The sequence below is a fragment of the Theropithecus gelada genome, chromosome 6 (assembly GCF_003255815.1).
Source record: "Theropithecus gelada isolate Dixy chromosome 6, Tgel_1.0, whole genome shotgun sequence".
NCBI lineage: Eukaryota > Metazoa > Chordata > Mammalia > Primates > Cercopithecidae > Theropithecus > Theropithecus gelada.
In genome coordinates this window covers 154,733,439-154,754,700 of record NC_037673.1, presented here as the reverse complement: position 1 = coordinate 154,754,700, position 21,262 = coordinate 154,733,439, and the positions used below count along the sequence as shown (strand labels likewise).

Here is a 21,262-nt window from a genome sequence, read left to right as displayed (position 1 = left end):
GATAATTCATTATAGCAGCATCCAAAAACTAATATACTTCAGAAATAAGAGCGCAGGTCACTGAGTTCAGCAACTTACACTATTATTACGAATGGTTTTACTTTGAACCACAAAGAACATAGGATATTTGGAGATAATTATTTTATCTCCTCTCCATTTAAAAGTATTCCATTAAGCCACAAGGCATGTTTTCCTCTGAAACACTTGCTCATATAATTTCCCCTGCCTAGAAAGCCATCCTTATCCTCACTACTTTAGGTATTATGGTAAAACCAATAAATAAAATCTCCATCAATTGAGATGCTTGATGAGAGTTAGATTTTCTGTCCCTAATAAGTTTTAGTAATTAGAAAGAGCAAAGAAAAGATTTCTAATCCCATAAAAGTAGGAGATTTTACCTCCAGTGCAAGTCTTAGATTTTTAACCTGTATGATCTCAGGGGCACCAAGCTGTCTTTTCTAGTGGCCTCCTGTTGTACTATAAATGCATACTGTTCACTGGGGATTTTAGTTCTGCTTCTCTAGTGGCCCCCAATAAAATGAAAATTATATGTAAAAACCACTCTCAATCATTACCCCAAATTATAAATCAGTTTTAAAATAGGCATACATTTGCTCAGATCTCTGATGAATTATCAAAAAAGTGAAACAACTGGAACTTGCATTAAAGAGTTAACTGGAAAATAGGCAAAGAGGATCCAATATACCACTAGTAGGAGACCCAGAAGAAGAAAACAAGAGAAGAGGAGATCCTCAGGGAAACAGACAGTATTACAAACTGTAGTTCAAAATAGTTTTTCTGATACCACAAAAAAGTGGTTTAAACTGTATATTGAAAGAACATACCATGTACCTGGGAATATTGACCCAGAAAGACCAAAACCAAGACATAGTCTAGAAAAATTATTGTATTTAAAAGAAAAAGTTATTTGGCCATCTAGGCAAACAGAGCATATACTCAATAAGGAAAATTAATTATCCTCAAATTTTTTGACAGCCATTCATTATGCCAGGAGACATTAGAGTAGTATATTTAAGATATTCAAAGAGAGAAAATGTGAACTAAGGATTTTATATCCAGAAAGTCACAAACAGCTACTAACCTGCAAAGACTCAGAAAATATTGTTCCCATGAGCTCCTCCTAAGGAATCTACTAAAGAACAAGTCTCAGATAGGTACTGCTGGTAAATATAACTATATATTTAATTAGGAGTTAAAAGGAAGAGACTGTAGTATGCACTGCCTGTATGATTCAAAATGAAACTATAGTACACTTATAAAAATGAGGAAATGATTAGCATATGGAAAAAAGTTTTATCTGCTTTCAGTAATAAAAATGCCTGTTACAGTACTAGTACTAGTATTCTGAGAATATTTTATATCTAAAGTAGAAAAAAATGCAAACGCTAATTATGGGATATTCTATCATCCCCTATTGTCCTTAAGAACTGTGCCTTCAAAGATTTTGAGGAGCTACTAAGGTAATATAGAAGATGTTAATATCATGCAGATCCAAATCTTAATTGGAAGTATCAGTACAACCTCACGAAGTATTTGTGTAACTCCAGCTCTTTCGATTAAAGAGACTTAGAAACAAAGGCCAATCCAATAGCAATGAGTTTCTCTATATCAGATTTGGTCTTCACATGACATTTCCCATTGAGCTAAACCAGGATTTCTTGAACAAATGACTGATTTCAAGTCTGAGGCAAAGTGTGTCCATAATGAGCTTATGGAGTGTGTCCATGATGAAACTGTCAAAAACTACATGGGTCATGTCAAACATGACTCCATCTCAAAAGAGTCAGAAGGTACCTTGAAGAGGATTCCATTGGCCAAAGACTTGAGCTTTGCAATAGATTGCAACCCATCAAATATGTATAAAACCAAGAGTTCATAATAGCATATATACATTTTTTAATTGGTCATCTTCCAAAGAAACAATAATCCAGTTTGTTATTTTAAAACTAGGTAAATAAAAGGAAATAAATATTTATTCTACTTACTCTATATGAACTGTAGTACTGGGAAAGAAAATAGATGAAAGGAGGAGTCTTTCTATAAAAGTATCTCAGATAATAAATTAAAACAAAAGATAGAATTAAAATTTTACTATTTTACTATTTTTCAACTCCCAATGAATTAATGAATGTAGATGCTGAGCATCTACCTCAACTAATACCAGAAAAGAGCAAAAAACAGACATTATATACCTTCTGATGAAGACACAAGACCCAACACCACTTACAACCTCATTAAGGGATCCAACCAGTGTCAGATCGTACCTCTCGATCCAGGTCTCAATTCGCAAGAAATACAAAAGCGGTTGAACCGAACCATGAATGAGCAGTCAAATATCCAGACTGCAGGAAACCTGACAAGTCAAATAGCCCAGGTTTGTCAACATAAATTATAGGAAAGAGAAAGAGGTGGAGTGGAAAACCATAGATTAAGAGAGACCTGAAAATCACATTAAAAAATATATACATATAAATATATTATATACTATATATACCTATATATAATATATATTTATATATTATATATAATAATATATATATGGGCAAGACTAAACTATACAGTTTAGGGATGCATACTTGAATAACAAAATCATAAATAAATGCAAGAAAGTAGGCCAACTGCTGACTGCCACAGCCAGGATGAGCCTCATGGGTCCCCTCCTGGGCTCGGCCAGGAGACTTTCTACTTCTTCTCCCCTAGCCTCCAGGAAGTGACATGCCCAGAGTCCCAAGCCCACCGACCTGGGGACCGGTGTGGCTGTCATAGCTGAGGATAGTGGGCATGTGGTAGCCAGCCCTGCCAAGAAGGACCAGGCTGGGCAAGGTGAGCCTGGGACACTGCCCTCCTCACCACTGAGCAGAGTAGTTAATCTGTGTCCAGAGAAACATGGCCACAGCCCTGCTCAGACTCACACCTACAACATGGTCATGGGCTTTGGTGAGATTGGAAGAAGCACCTCAGCAAAGAATTTGGGAAACCGTATTTTATAAAGCTCATGTGATCTGCTGCAGTAGAAAGCAAGCATTACACTGTTTATCCTCTCCCACACCAAATCTTCACCTGGACCCAGATGTGTGACTTAAGAGATATGAAGGATGTCATTCCAAGACAGGATCCATATCATGGACCCCACCAAGCTCATGGATCTCCTTTTGTGTTCAAAGACCTGTTCCACCTCTGCCCAGTTTGGAAAACATTTATAAAGAGCTGTCTAAAGACATAGACGGCTTTGTTCATCCCAGCCATGGAGATTTATCTGGGTGGGTCAAACAAGATGTTTTACTCAATGCTGTCCTCACTGTTCCAAGCCCATCAAGCCAATTCTCATAAGGAGAGAGGCTGGGAGCAATCTCTGCTAATGCAGCTGTGTCCTGGCTAAACCAGAACTCCAATGGCCTTGCCTTCTTGCTCTGGGGTTCTTATGCTCAGAAGAGGACAGTGCCATGGAGAGGAAGCGGCACCATGTACTGCAAACAGCTCATTCTTCCCTGTTATCAGTGTATAGAGGTTTCTTTGGATGTAGACACTTTTCTAAGACCAATGAGCTGCTAGAGAGGTCAGGCAAGAAGCCTACTGACCGGAAGGAGCTGTGATCCTCAACTGAGAGGTAGTCTGTCTCCATTAACAGTTATTGAGAAACTGCTGTTAAAGTATTTGTCAGGTGTGAAGTCTAACTGAAATTTTCCCTGTTAATTTTAAGTATTCTGCATGAGGATGAAAAGCTTCTGTAAAGCAGCCATGAAACAGGCTGCTCAGGAATGGCAACTTTGTCCAGGCAGACACAGCAAAGGCTATCACTTGACCAAATGACTTTCTCTGCAACACAGCTTTGGCCTAAAATACACAATTTTCTCAGAAGACATGTGAGGTCAAATACTCACTTGCCTCTCTTTACCTCCCTTACCCGTATGGCTAAAGTGGGGAGATGTGCACCTTTAGGTACAGCCATAGTTCGGTGCCGGATACTCCCTGGTTTTGCCTGGTTAGACTTTCAGTTACAAGATATTGGGGCATGTTTGCTTAGAAAGGCCTCCTTTTCCAGACAGGCGCGGTGGCTCACGCCTGTAATCCCAACACTTTGGGAGGCCGAGGCGGGCGGATCAGGAGGTCAAGCGATCGCGATCATCCTGGCCAACATGGTGAAACCCCATCTCTACTAAAAATACAAAAATTAGCTGGGCGCGGTGGCGCACGCCTGTAGTCCCAGCTACTCGGGAGGCTGAAGCAGGAGAATCGCTTGAACCCAGGAGGCAGAGGTTGCAGTGAGCTGAGATCTCGCCTTTGCACTGCAGCCTGGTGACAGAACAAGACTTGGTCTCAAAAAAAAAGAAAGAAAAGAAAGGCCCCCTTTGGCCAGCCCAGCAGCCATTCCAGTCTCTGCCAGGTACACTGCTCCCTTGATCTTTCAAGGAGTGAAGAAAGCATGAGGATGTTAAACAAGTTTCTAGAAATCCAGCCCTGAAATTAGGGCTTAATTTCCTGATTGTAGTAGAGGTGAAGGTTTCTAAGGGATATTTGGGGTGAGCCTGAACAGATAGACAAGGGCGGAGAGAAGTGAGCTGGCTCTTGTTGTTACTCTTCGGGTGTTTTGTGGAATACGCAGTGATATTTAAACAAGGAAGAGGAAAAATGGGAATTCTTTTAATGGGAGGGGATGATTTTCTCCTAGAGTTATCCTGAGTTCGGATTTCTAAGGCAGCACAAGCTGCCAAATGCTGATTTTAATGAATTGAAATCACTTTGGGATATTTTTTCTGCAACATTGGAAAGTTTTAGTTTTTAAGAAACACTTATGCAGATATATATATATTTTTCCCAATCCTTGTTTTAAGAGACAATCTTTATTGGGTCTGCCCCTCCATCCTTGATCTTGTTAGCAATGCCATTTTTGCTCTTAGCTGGGTTAGAGTTATCAGTTGCACGGAGTTTGGTAATAAGAGACTGTTAAAGTTTAAAAAAAAAAAAAAAGTGATTACTATAAAAGTCAAGATAATGGTTACTTTCAGAGGGAGGGAGGGATTGTGTTGGCCTGGGACATGTAAAGGGGTTACACAAGTAGCCAGCGATTCTATTTCTTGATGTGGGTGGTAGTTAACAATGGTATTCACTATATAATTCAATAAGCTAAATATTTGTTTTGCTTGGTTTTCTATAGCTGGGTTTAATTTTACAATAAAAATATTTTCTTGGAAAAAAGTTAACTGCAATGGTTACTCTCTTGTTCTTCATCTTAATTATTTGGTCTTGATGAAGAAGCAGCTCTCCCCAAAGCAAGGGCTAAGTCTCCTTTGGCTTCAGAAAGAACTAGGACATAATAATCAGTGCCAGCCGCGTGCTCTGGCTCACGTCTGTAATCCTAGCACTTTGGGAGACTGAGACGGGTGGATCACAAGGTCAAGAGATGGAGACCATCCTGGCCAACATGGTGAAACCCCGTGTCTACTAAAAACACAAAAATTAGCCAGGTGAGGTGGTGGGTGCCTGTAGTCCCAGCTACTTGGGAGGCTGAGGCAGGAGAATCACTTGAATCTGGGAAGCAGAGGTTGCAGTGAGCCAAGATCGTGCCATTGCACTCTAGCCTGGCAAAAAAACGAGACTCTGTCTTAAAAAATAAATAACAATAATAAGCAGTGCCAAGTCATGACCAGTGAATTAAGCACACAGGAAAGCTCATGCAACTCGTGTTGAATGAATCTATGAATTAGTTGACAGATAAGGCAAACACCCATAGCCTAAGTCATTCTGCATACTTCTGCTAGATGCTTCTCCCCAGCTAGAAAAACCTTCAAGAATCCTTCATTACCTGCAGGGAAATCTTATGTTCCTCAGTTTCATGCTCCAGCCTTTTTTCCATAAATCAGCATCAACCAATCTTTCCAATCTTACCTTAGCTACTTTCTCTAGCACTCCACTTTAGCCAAACCAGTCTACTTTCAGATTTCTATTTCCTAGCCTTTGTCATTTCTCCTATCCCCCATGCCTTCTCTCGTAGGTTTTCCTCCTTCTTTCTATGCACATAAACCCTACTCATTCTTTAAGGCCTGATTATTTTTCAGAGCTTAAAGGAGACTGAAGAAATTTCTCCATTTCTTCTTTAAAGTCAGTCTTTATTATCTGCCACGTTGTGCTTTCTGATTCCTGTGAACTTCAACAATGCCTATTACCACTACTGGGCACTTAGTTCTTGCTTGACCTGATATTTTGAGGGGACATTTTATCTTTGTTTGGAGTATGCAAATACACTTTACTTTTTTTAAGCCTGGAGTTGTGACTGACACTTTTTCTGAAATTACTACAGAAAGCCTTCAACATTTTGTGCATAGGAGGATGGCTAGATGGATAGAAGAAGATGGATATACTTGGGAGTATTCAGTGGGTACTGACAAACATAGGCAGATATGTTGATATTCAATGGGGACAGAATTACGGGTCCCCACCTTGACCCTGAAAGTCACTGCAAGGGGTCTCTAGCCAACTATGGGCAGCTACAGATGTTGAGTCTCTGCAGACTGAGATGCTGAAATGAAAAAAGAAGACACTGCGTATGAATGGAAGAATATTATTGACAAATTTCCTTTCACTCATGGCTTTGTCCACACCTGGGCCTATCAGCAGGTCACACACTTAAATTTTGAAACTTTTTTTTTTTTTTTTTTTTTTTTTTTTTTGTGTGAGACGGAGTCTCACTCTGTTGCCCAGGCTGGAGTGCTGTGGCCGGATCTCAGCTCACTGCAAGCTCCGCCTCCCGGGTTCCCGCCATTCTCCTGTCTCAGCCTCCCGAGTAGCTGGGACTACAGGCGCCCGCCACCTCGCCCGGCTAGTTTTTTGTATTTTTTTTAGTAGAGACGGGGTTTCACCGTGTTAGCCAGGGTGGTCTCGATCTCCTGACCTCGTGATCCGCCCATCTCGGCCTCCCAAAGTGCTGGGATTACAGGCTTGAGCCACCGCGCCCGGCCAAATTTTGAAACTTTAAGCAAACATTTCAAGAGTCCCACTTCATATACAAAAAGTATATAAAGTATATTTTTTGAAGTGTTGAAAAGATTTTTTTTGAAATAGAGTTTTTCTCTGTCACCTAGGCTAGAATGTAATGACATGATCTCGGCTCATTGCAAGCTCCGCCTCCTGAGTTCAAGGGATTCTCTAGCTTCAGCCTTGGAAGTAGCTGGGATTATGGTGCCTACCACCGTACCTGGCTAATTTTGTATTTTTAGTGGAAATGGGGTTTCACAATGTTAGCCAGGCTGGTCTTGAACTCCTGACCTCAAGTGATCTGCCAGCCTCGGCCTCCCAAAGTGCTGGGATTACAGGAGTGAGCCACCATGCCTAGCTCCCTCTATATATATTAAAAAAAAAAAAAAAAAATCTCTATATACAATCACTTCTGACAAGTTTGGGGCCGGGCAGGACTAGTTGGGTTAGAGTTCTTTTTGGCCTAAAATCTAGGGCCAAGTAATTACCATGAAAAATATGGGCCCTACCTCTGTTATAAAAGTGATATCCGCCTAAAGCACAAAGGTTAAGGTCCCTGAAATGTATCAGGGAACTGAGAAATTGTCCCAGGGAACTGAGCTGAAAAAGACCCCTGTGCTGGTCGGAATAGCAGGCCAGCCAAGCAGCACCACATTCTGGCTTTCTCCCTCAGTGAACCACAGTCCCGCTCTCCCTTTAAAGGAATGACTCCAGTGAGAAGTCTACAAGGACCAAACAGATTGGAAAGGATAAAGGAAAGGGAGTCTGCGGGCTGAGCTGTCAGCAAAACAAATAAGCAGTATTAGAGATGGGACAAATGGGAACCTCTGGAGCCAACAAACTTCTCGTCCCTCATGCTGGCATGTTCCCACCAGGAAAGCCGGGAAAGAAGAGAAAGGCTCCCAAGTGGACTGGATGATGCCTGTTTTATGGGAACTGCTCTAGCTGTTTTCACACATGTCATTTCATTCAATCCACTCCTGAAACTTGCAAGGAACGGGTTATTGTCTCTGTTTTACTAATAATGCCAACCAAGATTCAGAGACGGTAAGTACCTGGGTGAAGGTCACACACCTAGTCAGTGTCAGAGCCAGGATTCAAATCCATGTTTATTTTCTTTCAAAGCTCTGCTCACTATACCACGAGTGAAAACAGAATCATTGCATGTTCCAGCTGAAAAGTCACCTAATCACCATCCCCATTTCACAGGTAAAGAAACTGAGTCCAGAAAGGAGAAGCAACTTGCCCAAAGTCACACGGTGAACTTGTGACAGGTATTCAGCTGCAGCCCAGGCCTTCTGGTTTCCACATAGGCGCTCTCATCACTTATATCCACCAAGACTCTTCAGGGAAGACACACTCAAATGGGGGCACTAGAGGAGAGTTTAACAAAGGAACTGTTTTGATGCGAGGGCACATTTAAAGGAAGCAATAAAGGATGGTGAAGCATCCGAGGCGCAGCAGCATCAGTGGGTTCATGACAACCCAATGCCTGAAGGGACAAAGTCAGGCCCCTAAACCCAGAGAGCACTCTAGCTGGGGCTGTAGCTGTAGCTGAAAGGGAGGTCTGAATTTGGGTAGAGAAAGCCACTGCCAGCCCACAGCCTGGCAGGAACGGAATGAATACACTGACTTCTCCCTCTCCTTGTGCTCATGGTCTTTTACTGGTGCCTCCCATCAGCTGAACCCTATAGAAAGCCAGAAGGTGAGGGATTCCCATGATGCAGTTTCCAGGGGCCCAGAGCAAGATGGAAAAAAGAGGAGAGAATGCCTGGAGTGGTAAATAAAGACTTTGAGGCACACTGCTAGGCAGGGAGGCTGCTCTGAACTTCAGTCCTTGGGAAGAGTCTGGCCTCAGCAGGTCAAAGACAACAAAAACAACAAAAGTCTCACATCCCGGTCAATGTGAGGCCAAGAAGACTTTGCTTTAGGTAATAAAGCGTTTCTCACAGCATAGAGCTGGATTGCTCACTGCCCACTGCAGAGGTATTATCCTAATCCGGTCAACCTGTCTGTGATAAAAGCGGGCAGAAGCCCAGCTCCAATCACCTCGGCATCAAAGGCATCGCTCAGGGACTCTTGCTTTGGAACCCAGGTCAATGCTGGTGTTTGAGGGGAGAGTCACTGGTGTTTCTGATGTGCGTTTGTGAGTATTTGAGAAGTAAAAATAGGAGGAGAAAGCAAGAGGGTGATTGCATCTGTGCAAGAGCATATTTGCCTTTTACCAGTTCTTAGAAGTGAAGGCCACTTTTAAAAGAAAGACAATCCCTACGCAAAGGCAATTTAGGCATCCTGGTAAGGCACAGCCCTCCTATCTGTGCCCTTGGCACAGGTATCCTCACTTTGGCCACACACACACACACACCAGGCGGTCAGCTCTCTCAGGCCCATCCCAGCCTTCCATGCCTGCTTAAAGTTTCAACCTCAACTTCCACCGAGTCCTGCTCTTCTCACTGATTTGGTCATATTTCCTACTTAGTTTAAATCAACAGTCCGATTTTATCAACAATAATGCTTTAGGGAGGTTTATTTCTTCAAACAAACCACGCTCCTCTTTGCTATAAAGTTAATTTTATGTTCTTTGTTCACTTTCCTAATCTGCAAATTACATCCTCCTGTTCCCTGATTACTTACTATTGGAAAAACAGCCCATTTTTGCTTCCAGTTTGAATATGCTCTGCCTTATCTTGATGGCCGTAATCTCTCTCCCACCCCTGGCCCCTCGAGGAAAGCGAGGAAAGCGCAAGGTCCGGCAGCATGCAGTACACGACCAGCACTGACACAGCCCAGCCACCCGGCCTGCCTGCGTGCCTCGCTCCCCGGGGGCCTTTTCTCTCTTTTTTTTTTCCTTTTTTCTTAAGCTGAGTGTGGGAAGGGGCTCAGCTGCAACAGGGAGGATTAGAAATTCTGGGACCCGCTCCACGCTCTCAGGAAGTCCTAGCGGGAAGACGGAGAACTTCCGACACTCAGAGAAACAAGGACAAACGCCTGGGAGGGTGACGTTGGCTGATAGCGCATGAAAAATGAGCCACCCTTTTGTTGGGAAGTGTGGCCCAGAAGGGGAGGGGCCGCAAAAGGCAACGAAGGCACCAGGAATGGGAAGGGTAAAAATAGACACAGTCCTTAACAAAATTGGGGTTTAAGAGGATGGGGGTGAGATGACTCGGCTGTCAGAAATGGCAAAGAGAATTAAGCCTGCCTGTAACTGCAGAGAGAAGGGAGGGAGGCAAATGCAGAAGAAGGGAATTGATTTAAAAAAATTAAAAGACAGAGTTGGAAGGAATCTAAACAAGCCAAGTGCTTTACAGATGAGGTCAGTGGGGTCCCAAGACAAGTCTCCGAATTTCTAACAACAGCAAAGGAGTAATCCTATTGATGATAATGATAATGGCAACTGATACTTGCTTACTGTTATTTCCCAGACCAATCCGTCTTTTACTACAGGTTTGCAAATGCCCATGTTTATTTCTAGCTCTGGGCTTCTAGGTCCTCCACAACAGTAAAAGCTCATGTTTATTGCAGGTGTGTGACAGCCACTGTTTAAAAGCTTTACATGTCATATTGAATTTAATTCTCCTCTCCCCCACCGGAAAAAAAAAAATCCAGGGGGTAAGTATTGTTATCATCTCGATTTTACAAGTGGGGAAACCAAGACCCACAGAGGTTGATAACTTGGCCAGCATCATGAGTAGTCAGAAATCACACCGGATCTGTCTCCCCAGCTCGCACTCAAAAACTATTTTCAGGATGAATAGGTGACTCTTAAACTGATGTATTATTCATACAATCCTGCTCCGGCGCTAGTCCCATCACTCTGATTTTCTGGGGGACACTGCACTCTGTCCAAAATCCCTCCAGACTTCTCTGTTTCTGGGGCAGAGTCTTCTGAGTCCCGGGGCCAGACCAGGGGGGTGAGGTAACTCAGTAAACGGCTGAAGAGTAAATAGCTTAGGCTTTGCAGACCACATACCAGCTCTGTCATATACCTTTGTTTCTGGTTTTGGCTTATTTCAATCCTTTGAAAGCGTAAAAATCATTCTTAGCTTGAGAGCTCCCTCTTACTCCTATTCTTGGTCTCAAAACCTTGGAGTCAAATTTCCCTCTCCCACCACCTATCCATCCAATCGTAAAGTGCTTTGGATTTGGGGTGTCTCTCAAAATGCCCTTTCAATCTTTTTTAGCACCCCATGTCCCTAGTTCAGGACCCCACTCTCTCATGCATGCTCTGGCCACTAAAATGGTCTCCCCTCCTCCCCAGAGAAGCCCACATGTCACCACTGGATTTATTTTCCCAAAAAATGCTTCGCACAGATAATTCCCATGATAAAAATATCCTCAAATCTAAGCCCTTTAGTCTGCATTAAGGACCAATCCCCCAGAACACACACACACACACCCCCACACAGTTATCTAGTCCTTCATAATCATACACAGAATCCTACTAACATTTAATATGCTAACATCACACTAACAGCAATAAGCTTAGTAACATTTCGTGAGCATTAATATGAGCTAGCCACTCTGACAGACACATGATCATCTCAGTTAAGCCTTACCAGACAGAACCCTATGAGACCGGTATGATTGCAACCCCATTTTACAGATGAGTTACTGAGGCCCAGAGAGGTCCAGCGAGATGAAGTGACATATGCTAGTTTATGCAGTGAATTGATAAAACAAGGAACTGAATGGTGGCCATCAGACTCCAGAGGCCGTTCCCTAAATCTCCACCCTCCATGGTCTTTAACCATGTCTCCCCCTTTGCCCTCCGAGAACCTCAACCACAGTCCCTCCGAGAAACATCCTCAAAGGGATCACATCTCAGCTCTTGTCCTGGAGAAGATGTTGATGCCTGAACTTGGAGCACCATAAATGGAGCAGGCATGCCCCTCTGTTCAAACAGCAGACCCCATCACATGTCCCCAGCACCAGGCTGCCAGCCAACAAGAGGGCAGCTCCGCACAGCTGCACTGCCAAGCAGCAGACCAGGGCGAGTTACTAACATGTGGACGCCGCCACTCCACAATTTGCTTAAAAGCCACACTGTGTTTCCTGGACAATGGCCGCAGGCCAAAACACACACATTCCAGTTTTTACGACTGTAAGGTAAGCATTCTTTTAATGGCTCTTTCCCTGTTCCTTCGCTCTCGCTTGTGTTGTGTTTTGCTGGTTCCCTCTCCTCGATTTTTTTCCTTTCTTAGATCAGCTCTGCTCTCTGCCTCCCTTGCTTCCAGAACCTCCTGCCTCAAAGCTTCCTTGTCTCTATCTCCTGCCTGGCTTTTCTGCAGCTTCCTCATTGTAGTAGTCTTCTCCTCCTTTCTGATTACTAGACTTCCCTTCCTCCTGTCTTCCTGTTTGCTTAACGAAGCCTCTCTCCCCTCCCTTCACTTGTGTCTTCTTCCACTTCCGCCAGCCTGCCGGCCTCTCTGCTTCCCAACAGCCTCTCCCCATTGCCCTTTTCTTCCTCTCTGGACACCTGGTCATCCTTGCCCCTCTCTCCCCTCCCTACACCCTTCACCCTTCACCTCTGTTCTTTGTCCCTTGTCTCCTCTCTCTGCTCCTCCCTCCCCTCCCTCCTCTTGGGTCCCCTCCTGGTTTCCATCCCCCCATCACCCCTCCCCTTATCTTTGTTTTCCTTCTTTCTGGCTGCTGATAGAGTGGGAGTAGTTGCAGGCTGTGTCCCTGATTTCACATGCAGACCAGGATCCAGCCTGTCAGTCTAACAATAAAATTGCACGGAAAGGGAGGTCTCAGTGCCTACATGCAGTTTGCCCACAAATGGAGCTGAGCTAGAAGGCTTCAGAGCAAAGCCACCAACAGTCCCAGGCATAGGGCTCTGCAGGCAGGATAGAGAAAGGACTTACTGTTTCTTTTTCCCACTGATCTTGTGTAAGTCAAGGCCAAAGACCAGAGCTGAGATGTGTCATTTGTAGGTTGCAGCCTTGGGGTGGGGCATCCATGACCATTCCTGCCTCCTGACAACAACACACAAAACATACATGCGCATGCACACACACACACACACACACACACGCACGCTCATTTCTTATTCACTTTCCTTCAGAGCAAAGGCCCTGTAACTTTTCAGATGAAGTGTACAAAACTCCCACACTGCAGAATAAAAACTATAAAGAGAATAAGAGCCACTACCACAGAAAGAGATGTTGCCGCTGGGGAAAGGGCTGCCTCCATCCCCTCTACTCCTGTCCATCAATTCTTTTCAACTTTAGTTGTTCCCTGTTTCCTTGACTGAGCCCCCGTTCAAGCCTAGCTGGTACCTTTCCTTAGAGGACAGCGCCATCTAGCAGGTGAAATGCCAAACCCTGAGCTGAGAGGCGAGAAGAAAACCTTCCCAGCTCCAGGCTCCCTGGCTCCCAGCTTCTCTTTTTAAGTCTCAGCCAGTCAAACCCCAATAGGTCTGAAATAAGGTGATTTAACCCTTTAGCCTTGCTGAAGATTTAAGTGTCTTCCAATCACCCCTATTTCTCCAGTGCCTGATTTCGTTTCCATTTGTAACCTTAGTTCTGAGAAAAAGCTAGAAAGTTCTAGGTGAGCCAACAGGCTGTGTCTGATGCTTGGGACTTCAGGTGACTTTTTTTTTTTTTTTTTTTTTTTTTTTGAGATGGAGTCTTGCTCTGTCACCCAGGCTGGAGTGCAGTGGCATGATCTCGGCTCACTGCAAACTCTGCCTCGCAGGTTCATGCCATTCTCCTGCCTCAGCCTCCTAAGTAGCTGGGACTACAGGAGCCTGCCACATGCCCGGCTATTTTTTTGTAATTTTTTTAGTAAAGATGGGGTTTCACCATATTAGCCAGGATGGTCTCGATCTCCTGACCTCATGATCCGCCTGCCTCGGCCTCCCAAAGTGCTGGGATTAAAGGTGTGAGCCACCACGCCTGGTCTTCAGGTGACTTTTTCCAAAGCAAAACAAAATAGAATTTCCCAAAGATATCTAGAGGATGGCTCAGGCCCCATCTGGAGTTATACGGCAATCTTTGTTTCTCTTTCCTTTTCCTATCACGGTTTCGTCTTTCCTTCTGTAAAGACCCTATCTCCAAATATGACCACATTCTGAGGTAGTGGGGGTTTATGACTTCAACATCAAATTCTGAAAGAACACAGTTCAGCCCATAACAGATGTCAGATGGTTTTCCTTTCCCTTGCAAACTCTGATCAGTTGGTGGTGGCTGCTCAGACCCCTTGCCAAAGAGACTGAGAAGGATTCTAAGATCAAATCCACATGGGGCAGGAAAGAGTGCTGTGAATGACTGTCAATGTCTGCTACAGGCATGGGAGTGTGGAGGGGCAGCGGGATGGTCCCTTGCTTGCCCTTGCTGGAGTAGGGCATGTGTACAACATAGACCCTGCAGGGAACATCTATCAGCACTACATATCTCAACATACCAAAAACATCCCAAGGCCACACTTCTGAAAGAAGGCTCAGGGTCACTGTGTAGTTCTTTCAAGCCCTTCTTTTTACAGAGGAGGCAAACTGAGGTCCAGGGAGCTTGTGTCTTGCCTATGATCCCTCAGCCCCTTTGTGGCAATACCAAGACTAGACCCTAACTTCCTATCTCCTGACCTATTTGCTTTTTCCCAAGATCTCCAGTTGTTCCTGGTAACATCAAATCAAGACAGAAACTCTTGCATTGCCCATGCAAGTCTCTCATCCTACAGACCCAAGAAGGAAGCATGTGAAGAGAGCTAAGCTAAAAGTTGAAGGTCCTGGTTGGAGCCTGTGGTCAACACCACTGTTGCTTGGATCACTAGGCATTAAAGGGTTCTGAGGCTGCATTTAGGCCTTTCCAGAGAGAACACTGTCATCCATTAGTAATGGTTGCCATTGCTATAGGCACAGGATTGGACAGCAGAAAGATGAATATTATATATTTGTTGGGTTAGGTCATCTCCGAAGTCCCTTCCAGTTCTAACATTTTGCAATAAGAGCCTTGAGCAGGAATCATAGGTTTCCTTCTTGAACCTAAATGAGAAAACTAGGTTAAGGGACATGCTGTGATGTTCTGGATGTCTGAACACATATGTGACCTGCTCCACGGGCTTTCAGAAAAGGCCTCTTCTTTGTACCATTATGACCCAGAAGGCCTGACTCCCCATTACATATGATCCGTAGTTTCAGTCCCACTGAAATTCTTACTGGTATTTCTTCATGTGCCCATTTCGCCCTGATGTCAGCTAGTGAGACTCAGGCTCTAGATCATGGCTGAACCTTGGCAACTTCCATTTACTTGACGCAAGTGACAGGCAAAGAGTGGCCACTAAAGAGTTATCCCTTAACCATTGCAGGTGAGGGGATATGCAAAGGTCAGTTGGCTAACAGGCCCCAGAAAAGGTCAACTACAAGAAAAGAAGTACCATTTCTCAGAGGCTGTCCAACATGCCACAACACTTGTATGTGTCTGACTCATAGAGTTGCTCAGGAAGAGATACTTTGAGAAATTGAAGACATTTGCCTCTTAACCCCATATAGAGGCAAAGACACAGGTTCTTCTGCTCCAACTCAGCTTGAAATCTCCAACTCCCTTCTACTCATCCCTCTTGGCAGGTTTGCCTGGACCAGCTTCTACGGAACATTTGAGGTAGGTGTTTATCACCTGGAGGAAAAAGCTCCATGTGAATGGCTATGGAAGAATGGGAGAACTTATTAAGAACTCAGCTCTAGAGATGATCGTATCTAGGTTCAAATCTCAGTCCCGCCGCTTTCTAGCTGTGTGACCTCAGACAAGTTACTTAACGCCTCTAAACCTGAGTATTCCCATCAGAAAAGTAGGGAGAATAACAGTACCTTTCTCATGTTTATAAGAGTTAAATGAGATCATGGTTACTGGTGCTATTATTGGGATTAATTCAACAGACAATTAGGGTGCACCTATCTGAACAGGTTGGAGCACAAAGATATAGTTCTTTACTTCACAGAGTTCACGGTCAGTTCCAATTTAGCTATATGCCAAGTGTTAAATCAGATTCTTGTTCAAAGTAAAAGGAAGGAAGGATCAGTTCAACCTGGGGATCAAGAGAAGTTTCTTTACAGAGTCCATAATATTTGAACCTTGAAGAAGGAATAAGATTTTGCCACAAGTCTTCAAGGAACCAACATATGCAAAGAGGAGCAAAGCCTATTGTGTGAACTTTGAGTATAGGCTGTGCCTCGAGATGAGGAAGTCCCTGGATTTACTCTCTGATGGAACTCCTGATCCCAAGAGGGAGCATCTTCAGGAGTCAGAAGATCTGATTTGACCCTGGATTCCTGTGTCACCTCAGTCAAGTCACCTTACTTCTCTGTGCCTCCACTTCTTTAATGTTAAATGAGATGGACTTCCTACAGAGATGTTCCATGGAGCTTGAAGTTTTAAGTAAGAGGTGTGAAGAAAAATTTGGGGAATTGAAAGAGTTATGCAAACAAATAATAATAGCAGTAACAAATGTTACCCAGTACTTACTACATTCCAGGCACTGTATCAAGGGCTTGCAAGCATTATCTTATCAAAATGACCATTCTGTTGCCATTTTGCAAATGAGGAAACCTATTTGGAAGAGTGGTAGCTTGCTCAAGATAATGCAACTAGTAGGTGGTAGAACTCATATTGATGTGTCAGTGAGGGACAAGGGTGGTGGTCATCTTTTCCACCCCTAGACATGATGGAACTACTTTTTAATTATCTTGGGGTATGGCTAGACTGATTTCCTCATTGCTCAAGTGAGAAACTGAGGCATCAAACAATACCTGCCCAGAACTGGAAACAGCATGTAGGTACACTGCCTGTTTAAGTCCAGCTTGCCTACCGCTAGAGAGGCAGAGAGGATTCTGGGTTCCTCTATGCTCTACTTGAGAGATTAGAGCCACAGCACATGACTCTTTCCTTGCCCAGTGGGTGCCAAGAAGAGCTCAAATGCCAAGTTTCATTAAAGCGTACCCCAGAGGGTCACTGTCTGGATCAGGAGCAGCCGAATCACAGAACACAGGTCTCTCCCTCTTACAAAGTTCCTGAGGCCATCACTTGGCCAGATTCAGAACACCCCACTAGAGATCCCAAGTTTACTGGGAAGAGTTCTCTTATTTCCCCTCAAAGAGCATTGGCAGAACAGGGCTAAGGGAAAGAAGGCTAAGGGTCACCAGTGGCTCCAGGAACTAAGGGGAAAGGCCAGCCATGAGAAGCTGAGAGGAAACTCACTAGGGCTCCTGAGTGGACCTAGAAGGGAGAATGAGGGGCTGTGTTTTGAAGCTGGGGATAGCTGAGGCCTCATAGCTAGATAGAGTTTGCTCAGGGTATCCAAGGAATTTCACCTATTGAGAAAGCTGGGATGTAAAATCTCCCAATGAAAGGGGTTGGCATCCATGCTGCCTGGAGCTGGGGGAAAACCTTGGCTGCAATTTCTTCTGCTTTTAAAAGAAGGAGGAAATGGAAGGTGCTGGTGCATAAAACAGGGGAATAGCAGGGTGATTTTGGGTGCTGGCTGTTCACCTGGGTCTCTACAGCTGCCTCCATTCTATCAACCTGTCCAATTTTCTTCTTCCTCTTTCTCTTTTTCTTCTTCTTCCTCTTCTACTACTGCTTCTAGATCACATTTATTGAGGGCTACCTCTAGGCCAGGCACAGTGCTAACAGCTTTACATGCATCATCTTATGTAAACTGCATAACAACCCTAGGAGGTCGGTAATATACAAAGGTATTAGAGAGAAGGAAACTAAAGCTCAGAGAGGGTTAAACACCACAGGGTCACAGGTCTAATGCACCATCCAAATCCAAACTTACACCTTACTTCATAGGCAAGGCGGTATGATATTCTCATTTTACTGCCTTGCCTATGAAACCTTTATGTAGACAGCGAACCTATCCAAGAACTGCCTGTGACAGGCTGAGCTTGGGCTAACTCTTTTACTCCTCAATGAGAGTGCCACTAGCTGTGGCACAGTTAAATCACTGAAGGGAGCTTTCTTCAAAACAGAGATGTGAGAGTACTCGACTGTTCTCAGACATGGATATAAGAAAACTGTCTGCATTGTAAGAGTTGAAGAAAGCAGCAGCCCCAGCCCAGGGGAAGGAGTCAGAGACAAGGAAGAAGGCTCAATATTCTAGGCTGGTGAAGGGGTGGACTTTGAACCCAGGCCTCAGTCAGTGCTGCTGTTGACAATGTTATCTTTAAAAGACAGAAGAACAAGTCAGGTCAAGCCAAGAGGGAGTAAGATCCTGGTGCAACCATGATGAGACTTAAGCTGAAGGCTCACCCAGGAATGGTACAGGACTAAACTTTACCAGTTGCACTGTGAGCCAGTGAGAAACTATGCCGCTGTAAGATTGGCCATGCTCCAAGTCTCCTCAGTGTGTGTCCAATAAAGACTGACCACCCTTTGGGCTAAGCAAAGCCCTGGGGTTTTTGGTAATTAAGGGGTAGTGGAAGTGTCTGGGCTTCCTTTAATAAGGCATGTGAGGATTTCAAGGAATTAAATGGAAGAATAAGAAAGTAGATCCTATCTGCACACTGAGGTTGCTCCACAAGCAGTGTGACTGAGTTTTTCTTTACTATTCCCATTGGTCTTTCCGTTCCATTGGCATGATACGGTATAAAGAGCAGCTGGGATAACTTGCTCAAGAAATCTATAACTCGACCAGGTACGGTGACTCACACCAGTAATCCCAGCACTTTGGGAGGCTGAGGCAGACAGATTGCCTAAGCTCAGGAGTTTGTGACCAGCCTGGGCAACACAGTGAAACCCTATTTCTACTAAAATACAAAAATTAAGCTGGGCATGGCCACATGTGCCTAGAGTCCCAGCTACTCAGGAGGCTGAGGCAGGAGAATTGCTTGAACCAGGGAGGTGGACGTTGCAGTGAGCTGAGATCGCGCCACTGCACTCCAGCCTGGGTGACAGAGCGAGATCCCATCTGAAAAAAAAAAAATTCCATAACTCACTGACAAAAAGTTTCTCTCCCCCAACCATGTCAGGATCATCATGTATGCTTGTATACGCTAGGCACTGCTCAGATCCGGTGGCACAATTCACAGAGACTTTGATATGAGTGTTTCCTCCAGGAGTTATGCAATAAAGAGATGCTGGACTGCATTCTTTCATCTGTTAAGGATCAGGTCAAACACATCCTTCTCCAGACAGTATTCCCCAAACAGTCCAGCTGACAAGAATCCCTCCCTCTTTGGTATCCCCACGGTATATTCTACAAGTCACTTCCTGCCTTGTAGTCAATGTTTCACGTGAATGGCTTGTCTTTCCCACGAGACTGGCTTTTAACCTTTTTGGAGAGGTCCTAGGCCCCTCTGAAAACTCAATCAAAGGTTCAAACATTTTCCCCAAGAAAAAAACTCCACAAACATACAATTTTATACCCAATTTCAGGGAATTCATGGTTGCCCTAAAACCCATCCACAGCCAATAGAGTGTAGCTTCCATGAGAGCAGAGACAGTATCTGTCTTACTTACCATGGCATCCTGATTATTCACACAGTGCCTGGCACACAGTAGCACAATAAATGCTTGTTGAATGAAGAAATGGTTCAATTCTGGAAGGTTCTTGAATGGCAGGCTAAGTGTCAGAGCCATTTTTGTAGCTTCGGAGAGTTTTCAAGACAGTGGGCCCTTAACCAGCCTGGCGCACACTGAAAATGCTAGCTGAAAAAGTATTGCTCAGCCCCACCTGGGATAGACACCTCATCCAGCCCAACCCTTCCAGGGTTAGCCAGACAAGGAAACTTCTCCAAGCTCCAGAGTCTCCACAATGGAAAGGCAACATCTCTGCTTGGTGGCATTTTCAGATGCTGAATGGGAAATCTGACTCAATGACATTTCTAGACACTTAAGAGTTCTGAGAATTTATGCTTCCCTTCCTTGCTGCCCAAGAAAATAGAGAAGTTTGTTTAGTAAACTGAATATGTTTCATCAAATAATAAGCCCTCATATAATTTGCAAATTAAACTGTCCTCTACATTTTCATAAGCTTGCACTCTTCTAGTCCTTGCAAGTCATACAGTGAAACAGAAAACAGATATTGTCCTCATTTTACATATCATGAAGTTGAGGCTCAGAGAGGCCAAGTAAGTTGCCCAAGTCACACTGTTTTTCAAAGGCTAGAACTAGCACCCTGTAATTCTGTCTGTTTCTCTGGCATTCTTTTTGCTGACCTTAGGCTGCTATCTAAGCAATTACAGAATCACATATTAAATGTGTTTTCTATATGCAGACGTCAGCATACTCTGAGTTTGGCCTGTCTGGGCCATGCCCCAGAGTCTGTCTGCATCAAACTAGAAAAGTTAATCTGCTCAGCAAGTATCACCTGCCACAGGCTTCCTATTGCCAAAGGCCGGGCTAAATCTGGCCAGGGACTGCCGCTAGGACTTAAGAAAGTCAAAAGCTAGCTACACAGTCACTCAAAATGGCCTGTCCCTCCTCCATCACCAAGTGCTGACCACAGGAACCACACCTTCTCTCTCCCATGAGTGAGCCAGGTGTGTCTTCATCCCTGGCCTGTAGGTTGTGACAGAAGATGAGGATTGGACCATGAACATCTACAAAGAACAGTTCAAATGACTGAAGGCAAAGAGAGAAAGCTGGGAAGTGAGGTGACTTCTTCAAGCAGGGGCCTCTGCTCTAAGGAAAAGAAGTCAATGAGAGGCGCTCAAAGTGATCTTTAAGCACAAAAAGGGACAACTCACTACAGATTATTTAGACTCACTCTTTTCCATCTGTATCAAAAGTAAAGAAAGATAAGCACTCCCATTGCAACAGGCAAATTTTAGGTTATATGTGAATAAGGACGTCCTGACTATAAAAGTGAACGAAGCTGTGGAGTGTCCGCCACTCCTAGAGAGCTTTAGAGTAGGATTTGCAACTCATGTTACCAAATTGCTTAAAGGCAGGTAACCTTGCATCAAGATAGAAGTAGCCCAGTTGACCTCTATACTGGACTACTCTTCCCAATTTGAAATTTTGTTGCTACCTTGAATCATAATAATGTGTTATGCCTGTATAGGCTTTAAAGTTTTCAAAGTACTTTTATGGAGATTTGAATCACCTCTAATAATTCTGCAAAATAGTTTGGGGAGAAATTACCATGTTCAGTTTAGAAATGAAGAAAATCAAGAACCCACAGCCAGGCCAGGCATAGTGGTTCACACCTGTAATGCCAGCGCTTTGGGAAGCCAAGGTAGGAGGATCACTTGAGGTCAAGAGCAGCCTGGGCAACAAAGCAAGACCTCGTCTCTATAAAACATTTTAAAAATCAGCCAGGCATGGTTTCA

General features: G+C 44.1%; 1 pseudogene; it reads left to right on the top strand.

The window, feature by feature from the left end:
- Positions 1-2,660: 2,660 nt before the first annotated feature.
- Positions 2,661-3,614, top strand: LOC112627100 (annotated as a pseudogene).
- Positions 3,615-21,262: the final 17,648 nt, after the last annotated feature.